At 38.3% G+C, this 12108-nt stretch overlaps 1 protein-coding gene across 13 annotated transcripts in view; it reads left to right on the forward strand.

Moving 5' to 3' along the window:
• SENP6 (SUMO specific peptidase 6) overlaps window positions 1-12108 on the forward strand; it is a 140392-nt gene that overhangs the window by 114388 nt on the left and 13896 nt on the right. The gene's annotated exons all lie outside the window — the stretch shown is intronic.

Genomic DNA, 12108 nt, shown 5'->3' on the forward strand with positions numbered 1-12108 from the left:
GAATTTTTTAATAAACAGCATTAGAATTTCAGGGTACACTTTTTTTAAAGTCAGATTTATTAAGGTGTAGGAGCCCTGGTGGCACAGTGATTAAGAGCTCAGCTGCTAACCAAAAGATTGGCAACTTGAATCCACCAGCCGCTCCTTGTAAACCCTATAGGGCAGTTCTCTTCTGTCCTATAGGGCCAGTGTTAGTCAGAATCAACTCGACAGCAACGGGTTTACTTTTTGGTTTTTTATTGAGGTATAATTTACATACAATAAAATTTACTCGTTTTATAAGTATAGCTCAGTGAGCTTTGATAAATACATATATCATCATATAGTCACAGCCATAATCAAGATTTAGAACCTTTCCATCATTCCAGAAATATTCCTTATTATCTTTTTGCAGTCAGTCCCCTCCCCTTACCCCAACAGAGTTCAGTTTTTATTCATGTTTACATTTTCTAGTGTTGGGACTTAGATTTATTTTTATTTCATAGGAAATTTACTGTATTCAGCATAAATAGTAGTTGGACAGTTTTAGACCTGTAAGGGAAATGAATTCAGTCTTCTCAATTTACAGCTGGTTAACGTGAGATCCATTGCATGATTAGGTCCGATTTACGTACTGAGGGATGGAGTTTAATTTTAGGAAATACTGGATAGTTAAAACCTTAACTAATGAGAATGCTTATAGTTTCTTGTTGTTTCTTTTTTTCTAACCTTTCTTGGCTAAAGAAAATTTCCAGTTTTATTCATTGGCTCTTACATCAGTATATCATGTATGTAGAAAGTTTGGCAAATTGACTGACAGCTGAAGTGTATTCTTTGAACTGATGGAAGTTTAATTGCTGTTGTTGTTATATTGATTTATTTTGTTTGTTTTAATGCTTTTAGATGAATCCTAACCATTGCTTATCATATTCTCTCACACTCACCTAATTATGATACTTGCTTCCCATGTGTATGAGATTTGGTTAAGTTCTTACGGCCGCCTTGAATGTAGCTTTTGAAAAAAGTAGATCATTGATAACAATATGCTTTACCAGTTTCTGTTTAAAAAACAAGTCCTGGGATAGTTCTGATTAATGAAGATTAATGTAGTTTGTAATCAATTTTGGCTTTTCCAAATTGACATTTTAAGCATTGTTGTTTTTTTAGTTATGACATTCAATAAAATTTACAAGATGGTTCCAATTAAAATTTGAAATATTACAAATAAGCTATAGATTATTTTTCCAAAGAACAGGCATATTTAAAAAATAATTTCAATATTTACTAATCTGTAAATATTTCTAAATTGTAAAACTGGATACCAAAGAAATGGAAATTTATTTTACAAAAAGTATGCTTTAAGACACCAAGTATGTTGAGATTAGAGGAAGTGGGATCAAGATGGCGGAGTAGTCAGATGGTTCTGGTGGACCCTCTTACAACAAAGACTCAGAAAAACAAGTGATTCGATTATATATGGCAATCTGGGCGCCCTGAACATCAAAGGCAGAGTTGAGGAACTGGACTGAGTGACAGGGGGAGGGAGAGATGGTTCGGAAGCAGCAAGGAGTTGCCAGACCTGACCTGGCGAGAGCCTGAGCCCTTAAGGCCTGAGCAGCTCGAGGGTGAGCAGTGAGGCAGGCAAGTGGCAGTGCTCGGGAGGCGTGTTTTCTGCACCAGGAGACACCCAGCCACAGAGAGTATACACGGCCACCCAGAACTAGTGAGAGTCAGCCCTGTATCTGCGAAAGATAAGTACTTGCGTATGACTTACTGCACGGATCAAAAACACCCCACTTAGGGAAAAACATCTCTCCCATTTACCTCCCTGCTCCCTGCTTTGCACTGGGTCCCCGACCGGCCCTGGGCCGGAAGTAGGATCCATCACACGCCCAGACCCAATCTCCCCACCTTGGAGAGTAAACAAATTAACAAACACGGGAAAGAAATAAACTGCTGGCTCCCCTAAGACAGGAACCCAGGGTAGGCACAGCTCCTTGCTTAGGCACAGGCGTAAGGGATCCACAGACTTTGAATGCCTTTCCCCCTGCATAGACTTGTGAGGGACCATCTCAACAGCATAGGCCCTCATTACCACAGTACAACAGGGTGTATACCGGAACTCTAACTTCAACTGTTTCAGCTGTGAAGTGGTAGGTTCTTGACATTTGACACTCCTCTGCCCATTAAGCAGGGCCTTCACCTACCCACATCAGGGGCCTGAGGACTGGTGGCTCCACCCACGCCACCTAGCCACCTGCGAGAGGGGCCCATGAATAAGAGGTGTCCCCCAGTCATTACAGCCAACAGCATTAGGTCCTCATAATCCGGCTGCAAAGCCCACCCACTTAGCCTTCCTCCTGGACACTCGGGGGTAGGCGTCAGCCTACAGCCTTGCTCAGAGTGTGCCCCCCTGCTGCAGCCAGATACCTGTGCCTACACCAATCACCCATGCCTGTCTAGGACTGTAAGTGAGAGCTTACACCACACACTTGGTGGCTCTCTAGCTGGGCACCTGAGCTGAATCCATACAGGTGGAGTGGGCAGACACCTGAGCTCACATACCTAGTAACAGATCTAACCACCTGGTGACAGGACATTAGAGCTTCAGAGGTGCCAATAATCAAACTAGCTCATACGAGCAACCTATTTGGGCATATCAAAACAAAACAAGAAGCTAGGACACAGTAAGCAAACATAAAATAAATACAATAACTTATTGATGGCTCAGAGACGACAGTCAATATAAATCACATAAAGAGGCAGTCTTTGATGGCTTCAGCAAGCTCTCAAAATAAAGAATCTAGAAATTTTCCAGACGAGGAAAATTCCTTGGAATTACCGGAGGCAGAATACAAAAAATTAATTTACAGAACTCTTTAAGAGATTAGGAAGGGAATTAAGCAAAACACAGAACGCACAACAGAAGAATTTAAAAGATTAGAGGAGAGCATAATGACAGATGTAACAGGCTGCAAGAATCCATAGAGAGAGAGCAATCAGAAATCCAGAAGATTAACAACAAAATTTCAGAATTAGACAACTCAATAGAAAGTCGTAGGAGCAGAATTGAGGCAATGGAAGTCAGAATTGGTAAGATTGAAGATAAAACACTTGACAGCAACTTATTTGAGGAAAAATCAGATAAAAGCATTTAAAAAGATGAAGAAACCCTAAGAATTATGTGGGACGCTATCAAGAGGAATACCCTTCGTGTGATTGGAGTACCAGAACAGAGGGGGACAACAGAAAATACAGAGAGAATTGTTGAAGATTTGTTGGCAGAAAACTTCCCTGATACCGTGAAAGTTGACAAGATATCTATCCATGATGCTCATCAAACCCCACATAAGGTAGATCCCAAAAGAAGGGCACCAAGACATATATTATAATCAAACTTGCCAAAACCAAAGATAAAATTTTAAGAGCGGCTAGGGATAAACGAAAAGTCGTCTACAAAGGAGAGTCAATAAGGATAAGCTTGGACTACTCAGCAGAAACCATGCAGGCAAGAAGGCAATGGGATGACATATACAAAGCCTTGAAGGAAAAAAACTGCCAGCCAAGAATTATATATCCAGCAAAACTGTCTCTCAAATATGATGGCGAAATTAGGGCATTTCCAGATAAACAGAAGTTTTGGGATTTGTAAAAACCGATCCAAAATTACAAGAAATACCAAAGGGAGTCCTCTGGTTAGAAAATCAGTAAGATCAGATAACAGCGCAAGAGTAGAACACAGGACAGAGCAACCAGGTATCAAACCAGATAGGGACGTCACAAAAGGAAATCAAAGCTAAAACACTGAAAATAGCAAAACAGATGTCAGTATGTAAAAGATGACAACATTAAAACAAAAAAGAGGGACTTAGAAAATGTAGACGTAGATTTTTCATACGTAGAGGAAGTCAAGGCGATATGAAGAAATAAAAGACTAGTATAAACTTAGAAAAATAGGCATAAATGCTAAGGTAACCACAAAGGAAACTAACAATTCTATAAGTCAAAATAAAAAACTAGAAAAATATAAAGACTCAGCAAACACAAAATCAACAACAATGTAAAAGATGAAAATACATAAAAATGACTCAGCACAGAAAGTTAAGTGGAACAAAGAACCTGAACAACACACAAAAAACGACATCAAAATGACAGCACTAAACTCATACCTATCAATAATTACACTGAATGTAAATGGACTAAATGCACCAATATATAGACAGAGTGGCAGGTTGGATAAAAAAAAAAACACAATCCATCTATATGTTGCCTACAAGAGACATACCTTAGACTTAAAGACACAAACAAACTAAAACTCAAAGGATAGAAAAATATATATCAAGAAAGCAACACTCAGAAAAGAGCAGGAGTGGCAATATTAATCTCTGACAAAATAGACTTTAAAGTAAAATCTGCCACAAAGGGTAAGTAAGGACTCTATATAATGGTTAAAGGGTGAGTACACCAAGAGGACATAACTATAATAAATAAATACGCGCCCAACACAGGGCTCCGAAATACATAAAACAAACTCTAACAGGACTGAAAAGAGACATAGCTCCACAGCAGTAGTAGGAGACCAACACACCACTTCCAGTGAAGGACAGAACATCCAGAAAGAAGATCAACAAAGACAAAGAAGAGCTAAATGCTACAGTCAGCCAACTTGATTTCATAGACGTATACCGAACACTGCACCCTACGGCAGCCAAGTATACTTTCTTTTCCAACGCACATGGAACATTCTCCAGAATAGACCACATATTAGGCCATAAAGCAAGCCTTAACAAAATTCAAAGCATCGAAATATTACAAAACATAAAAGTAGAAATCAACAATAGAAAAAGCAAGGAAAAATAATCAAACACATGGAAACCGAACAACACCTTGCTCAAAAACTACTGGGTTATAGAAGAAATTAAGGATGGAGTAAAGAAATTCATAGAATCAGACGAGAATGAAAACAGCATCCTACCAGAACCTTTGGGACACAGCAAAAGCAGTGCTCAGAGGTCAGTTTATAGCAATAAATGCACACATCCAAAAAGAAGAAAGGGCCATAATCAAAACATTAACCCTACAACTGGAAAAAGTATAAAGAGAGCAACAAAAGAGGCCCTCAGTCGCCAGAAGAAAGGAAATCAGGAATTAGAGCAGAATTAAATAAAATAGAGAATAGAAAAACAATTGAAAGAGTTAACCAGACCACATAAATGTTCACATAAATGTAGCTGATATTTGACAAAGGCCCAAAGTCTGTTAATTGGGGAAAAGACAGTCTCTTTAACAAATGGTGCTGGCATAACTGGATATCCATCTGCAAAAAACTGAAACAAGACCCATACCTCACACCATGCACAAAAACTAACTCAAAATGAATCAAAGACTTAAATATAAAATCAAAAACGATGAAGACCATGGAAGAAAAAATAGGGATAACTCTACGAGCCCTAATACGTGGCATAAACTTAGTATGAACCATAAGTAACAATGCACAAGCACCAGAAGAGAGACTAGATAAATTGGAGCTCCTAAAAATTAAACACTTAATGCTCATCAAAAGACTTCACCAAAAGTCAAAAGACAACCTACAGACTAGGAAAAAATTTTTGGCTACAACAAATCCAATCAGTTTCTAATCTCTTAATCTACAAGATACTGCAAAACTTCAACAACAAAAAGAGAAATAACCCAATTAAAAAATGGGCAAAGGATATGAACAGGCACTTCGCCAAAGAAGATATTCAGGCGGCTAACAGACACATGAGGAAATGCTCACGATCATTAGCCATTAGAGAAATGCAGATGAAAACTACAATGAGATACCATTTCACCCCAATAAGACTAGCATTAATCCAAAAAACACAAAATAATCAATGCTGGAGAGATTGTGGAGAGACTTGAACACTTATACACTGTTGGTGGGAATATCAAATGTTACAACCGCTTTGGAAATCTATTTGGCACTTCCTTAATAAGCTAGAAATAGAAGTACCATACGATCCAACTATCCCGCTACTTGGAATGTATCCTAGAGAAATAAGAGCTATCACACAAATAGATATATGCACACCCATGTTCATTGCAGCACTGTTCACAGTTGCAGAAAGATAAAAACAACCTAGGTGCACATCAGCGGACGAGTGGATAAACAAATTATGGTATATCCACACAGTGGAATACTATGCAATGATAAAGAACAACGATAAAGCCATGAAACATAACATGGAGGAAGCTGGAGGTCATTGTGCTGAGTGAATTTAGCCAGTCACAGATGGACAAATATTGTATAAGACCACTATTATAAGAACTCAAGAAAAGGTTTAAACTCAGAAGGAACCGTTCTTTGATGGTTACAAGGGTGGGGAGGGAGAGCAAGGGTTATTTTCTAACTGGATATTAGATGAGAATTATGTGAAGGGAAGGATAGCACACACTACAGGGGAAGTCAGCTCAACTGAACTAAACTAAAGCTAAGAAGTTTCCTGAATACAGTCAAAGACTTTGAAGGACAGATAGCAGAGGTAGGGGTCTGGGGACCATGCTTTCAGGGGACATCTAGGTTAATTGGCATAACCAAGTTTATTAAGAAGATGTTTGGCATCCTCCTTTTGAGCATGGAGTTTGGGGTCTTAAAACCTTGCAAGCAGGCATTTAAGATACATCAATAGGTCCCAACCACCTGGAGTAAAGGAGAATGAAGAGCACGAAAGACACAATGAAAGTATTAGCCCAAGAAACAGAAAGGGCCACATAAACCAGAGACTTCATCAGCCTGAGACCAGAAGAACCAGATGGTGCTTGGCTACCACCAATGACCATCCTGACAGGGGACACAACCGGGAACACAACTGAGAGCCCTGGATGGAGCAGGAGAAAGGTGGGGTGCAGAACTCAAATTCTAGTAATAAGGCCACTCTTAATGGTCTGACTGAGACTGGAGGAACCCCAGAGAGCATGGCCCCTGGGTTCTCTATCTGCCCAGAACTAAAATAGTTTCTGAGGCCAACTCTTCAGACAGGGAATGGACTGGACCGCGGGACATAAAGTGATACTTGTGATGAGTGTTCCTCTTAGCTCAAGTAGATATAAGAGACTAAATGGGCAGCTTCTGTCTGGAGGTGAGATTAGAAGGCAGAGAGGGTTAGGAGCTGGTTGAACGGACATGTGGAATCGGGTGGAAAGGAGGAGTGTGGTGTCACAGTATGGGGAGAGCAATTAGAGTCACATAACAATGTATGTATAAATTTTTGTATGGGAAAAAAGAAAAGAAAAAAAAAGACACCAAGCACATCATATTAGAAATGTGGACTGGTAGGGAGAATATGATTAACGTGGCAAAGTAGGGCAAATCAGATCTGAAAGTACTAATGCCTAATTTAAATTACACCTGTGACCCGTCTGACTTTCATCTTCTTTCTTCACGTACTCAAGTTTTTTTAAATTCTAGAATGTAGGTGGCGTTCCCCACATTAATCTGATTTTTCTGTCATTGTCATCACTCCTTCATCTCCCCTCTATCTTCTTACTCCAGATTATCTTAGTGTCCAAGTTGTACTTTCTAAATGTGATATCTGAGAAATGAATCCATTTTCTGAAATAAAATTGTGTAAAATAGTTCTTAAAGGATTTTGTTTTTAGTTTCTCCTTAACTTGGTTTTGAACGAAAACCCAAAATAAAAATTTGAAATGTTTTATTTAGAAATATATATATATATGTGGTACTTTAGGACTGGTTTGTGTTTTCTATAAAGTCCAGATTACTTGTATTTTATCTTTTAACGATAGCAGCTAGCTAAGAAATGATTAAAAGTTTTTTTCTTTGTGGTTACTCAAATGACTAGCAGGCAGTAAAATTTTTGTAAACTTTAGAGCTAAGTTATTTTTGAAAAATTGGGCTGCTTCTTAATCATAGTATCAGTAAGTTGAGTCCTGGTTCTTTCTAGAAACAATTTTATTTTTCACATTTTTATAATTATTTGTGTATTTTAAGTAAATGGACTGACATTGGAGTCGTTATTCCATAGAACAGCTAGATGTGTAAGAATCAAGTGGCCAGAGGCATAAATTAAAGCTTTCTCCTCCAGAATAGTTGCTGGCATTCAAGTTAAAGGTTAGTTCCTCATTCCTCATCCTTCTTCACTGTTTTCTATGGGAAGAGGGGCACTGATCCATTAACTCTTCTTTATTTTCCTTCAGTTTTAATAAATCGATTTTTTGCATGAGTCAGTTCTGTATTTCTATCAGTCACCTTTATAGAAATCTAAAGTTTCTGTTCATCTGCTAAATTCGCTATCATCAGTTGTATCATTATCTCTTCAAACCACAAGTAAATTAATCTACTCCATAAAACCCATAACATGCTGTGTAGTATGTGCCTTGGAAACTTATTAAAACTGTGAATAGCTCTATTACGTTTTCTTTGAAGGAAAAAAAGTTGGAAGCAATTATGTGGCTTTAGGAAGAACCTATAAATGTTGAACATTCTTAGTACTTCACCTATAAATGTTAAAAATTCTTAGTACCTCTATCAGTTCATATTATTTTAGTTAGTCAGAAAGCTGTTGTTTAGCTCTTGGAAGAATATTTTAATTTGTTTGACTACTAAGCTGCATAAAGCTGATTTCAGACCCAGAGTGTCGATCTTTGTGCCTTGTGAGAGGTATAAGCTAAGAGGCAGAACGGGAAAATTTGAGCAATATCATAGCGAAAAAAAGTATATCAAAAGCCAAGCAGGTAAAATACTTCCTTTTCTAGCTCTCTTTCCACTCTATTTCATGGGACAGGAAATAGGGTGAACATAGGCAAACTCGGTAACCACCAAGTACTTGGCTATAAATTTTCACTTTTAGTATTTTAGTACTTGAGTAGAAAACAGTTAAGGGGATGTGTGAATAGCTACATTAGAGATTGATTACCATTTTTGGCACTCTGTCGCATAAGCCTTTGAGACAATAGTGTATACTGTTTTTCATTCATTTTAAAAGGAAGTCCTCCTCTGACAAATAATGTTACGTCTTTAATGTGAATTCAAATTGAAATGAATTAAAGTGCAAAACTTAAAGCAATGGGACAAAGCCTAGGGCTTCATATATATAAACCCTAGTGATCCCTAGTGGCCTTCTCCTATAAATTAATGTTTTAGTCTAGTAGTAGCCAGTAATAAATTTGAGTAAATAGCTTGAAAAATCCAACAGAGACCACAAGTAAAGAATAGTATGTAGATTGCCTTTTTAATATATGTTTATTTCATTTATTCATTATTGTAGTTTGTGCATTTGTTTTTATATGCGTGTAACCACATCAAATATATCTATCTTAAAGGCAAGGGTCTGAAATAAATGCTTCACAGAAATTATTGTTATTGTGTGTGATTCACTGATATTTTCTATTCTTTTTAATGCTTGTCTTAATCTAATTCTGATAGTAACCCACAGTTTGAAAAATGTTGCTCTAGAGTAGTTCTATTTATTTTTTCAGATAGACGTCTCATAGCTTTTATCAGATGTGTCCAAGGGTTCACTGACCCAAAAATACATAACAGTGTTCTCTAGAGCTTCCTTTACTATTGCAGAGAAAGTGGTTAAGCAGTCTATCCTATATACAATGATGGTATATTAAAAATTAAGAAAAGATTGTGAAAATTTTTGTGATCTGATTAATATCTCAGTAATTGAATTCTGAGGGCAGTGGTGGGTTCAGAGGTAGAATTCTCGCCTTCCATGGAGAAAACCAGGGTTCATTTCCTGGCCAGTGCAAAACAATCACCTATCTGTCAGTAGAGGTTTACGTGTTGCTATGATGCAGAACCGATTTTAGCAGAGCTTCCAGACTAAGATGGACTAGGAAGTAAGGCCTGGCGATCTACTTCCAAAAAAAACAATGAAAACCCTAACCCTATGGATCACAGTGGTCCAATCCACAACCCATCATGAGTATGGTGCACGACTCTACTTTGTTCCATTGTGTATAGGGTCACCATGAGTTGGGGGCCGACTCAACAGCAGCTAACAGCAACATAATGAGTTTTGTTTGGTCTGGGAAGTATAGTTGACGAATTTAAGTGATGTACATTAGACAACTTTTTTAACATAATTTAAACTATCAAACATACATAGCCACAAGTGTTTGCTACTGCTGTAGTAAATAAGTGGAATTTCATGTTATCCCAGAGATTAGGTTTTAAAGTCAACTGTAGAAAAATAATGTATGGTATCATTACTTTTCCTTGCTGTTTCTTCAGTTGGATGCCATAGGAAGTAACTGGCATGCCATAGTGCATGAAAAATGTGTATGTTTATACTCTAGAATCACTCTCAGCTTCTTCAGATGACCTTACTATATAAAGAAGCTCTTAGGAACTGAGACTGATTGAGAGAACAGCTGACTGAGTGATCACCCTTCATTTACTCCATGGCGTTTGTTGATTGAGTAAAGTAATAGAGGGAATTGACTGTCCTGTTTTTCTCCCTGTTTAGAAATGCTTGTAATTTAATTTATATAAGTTAGATATTTGTATGACACAACATGTGTAGAAAGGAATGATTTGCTGCTAGAATAACCTAATTGTTTTTGACTAATTCTGAATTGCCTGAGGATTTGGACAAATTTTATTCAAATATAGATGTTTCAGCTTTATACGTACATAAAGTACAGATTTTTGAAAAAGATTAATTGAAGAATAACGTCTTTGTATACCAAAAGGATTCACCATGAGACTTGCGGCAAAATGGCGCGCTCTAGGCAGAAGCACCATGCCATCCCTCCACAGCAAAGATCCGAAAAACTAAGCCAAACAGAGAAAACAGCAATCCTGAAACCCTAAAACATCAAATGAAGAGATAAAGAACTCAGCCAAGCACCAACGGAGTAAGAAAACTCACAGAACGGAGAGCGAGGAGAGATTCATACAGAGGTCCCCTAGCAGCTAACACAGCACGGATCTGCCATCTTGGACTTCTCTATCAGAGACCAGCAAATAGGGAGTATGAGAAAGCAGCTTCACGGAGCTTCCAGCAGGAGAAAGAACAACTGTTTCTCGTCTCTCTATACCTTCCTTCTCTTACTGTTCCCTGAATACCTGGCACTGAATACCTTTACACCTTCTAGCCAGGCTGTACCGCAACACCTGAGAACAGCTTCCCCAGACCTGATAGCTGCACCGGTGGGATCCCTGGGAGCTTTGCTGTTCTTTTTCCTTTCTGATTTTTATTTATTCATTCTTCTCTTGTTTTTTTTTTTTTTTCTTCTTCTTCTTCCCCTTTTTATTTTTCTCCATTTCATAGTCTCTCATCTCTCCAACAGCAAGCTCCCCTAGCACTGTTTTTGGTGTGTTTGAATGTTTTTGGCTCCTGTTCCTCTCTCCTCTCTCCCATATCCATTTTAGCTCCACACATAACAATCTCCCCCCTACATCCTGCCTACCTGCACCGTGCACTTAACATCACACCACCAAGCAGCACAGGCACGGCCTACTGGAACCTGCCCTGCACAGATTACCGACCCACCCTGGTGGCTGTAGTAAGTGCCACAAACAACCCGTCCCGGTAACTCCTCTTCAGCTAGACCTGCCCTGCTGTACCATATCTGAGCAACTGACCCTGCCAATTGGAGAAGGAGTTGAAAAGTATCGTGCCCACAGATGAGGAAACAACGAAGAACACACAGCCCACCTGCTCAGACATAACCAAATAAAAAAAAAGGACGAAACAAACAAATGTACAATCAATAAACGAGAAAAATAACTACAGAATGCCTCAAAGACAGCAGACAATATCAAAACATTTACAAAAACAGGACAGGATGGTTCCAGTAGGCGTCCAAAATAAAACAACAGATGACTTTCCGGCAGAAGAAAAGGCACTAGAACTACCTGATAGGGAATTCAAATCTCAAATACTCAGAATTCTCCAAGAGTTGAAGCAAAAAGCAGACAAAAATGAGGAAAAAATAGACAAAATTCATGGAAAATACGGACAAAAAATTGGAAGAATTCAGGAAAATAATGCAGGAACAAAATGCCAAAATAAATTCACAACTATTAATTATACAAGAACAACAATTAGAAATCCAAAAGATAAACAACAAGATTTCAGAAATGGACAGTGTCATAGAAGGGCTGAGGAGCAG

Source organism: Trichechus manatus, unplaced genomic scaffold, assembly GCF_000243295.1.
Source record: "Trichechus manatus latirostris isolate Lorelei unplaced genomic scaffold, TriManLat1.0 scaffold00283, whole genome shotgun sequence".
Classification (NCBI taxonomy): Eukaryota; Metazoa; Chordata; class Mammalia; order Sirenia; family Trichechidae; genus Trichechus; species Trichechus manatus.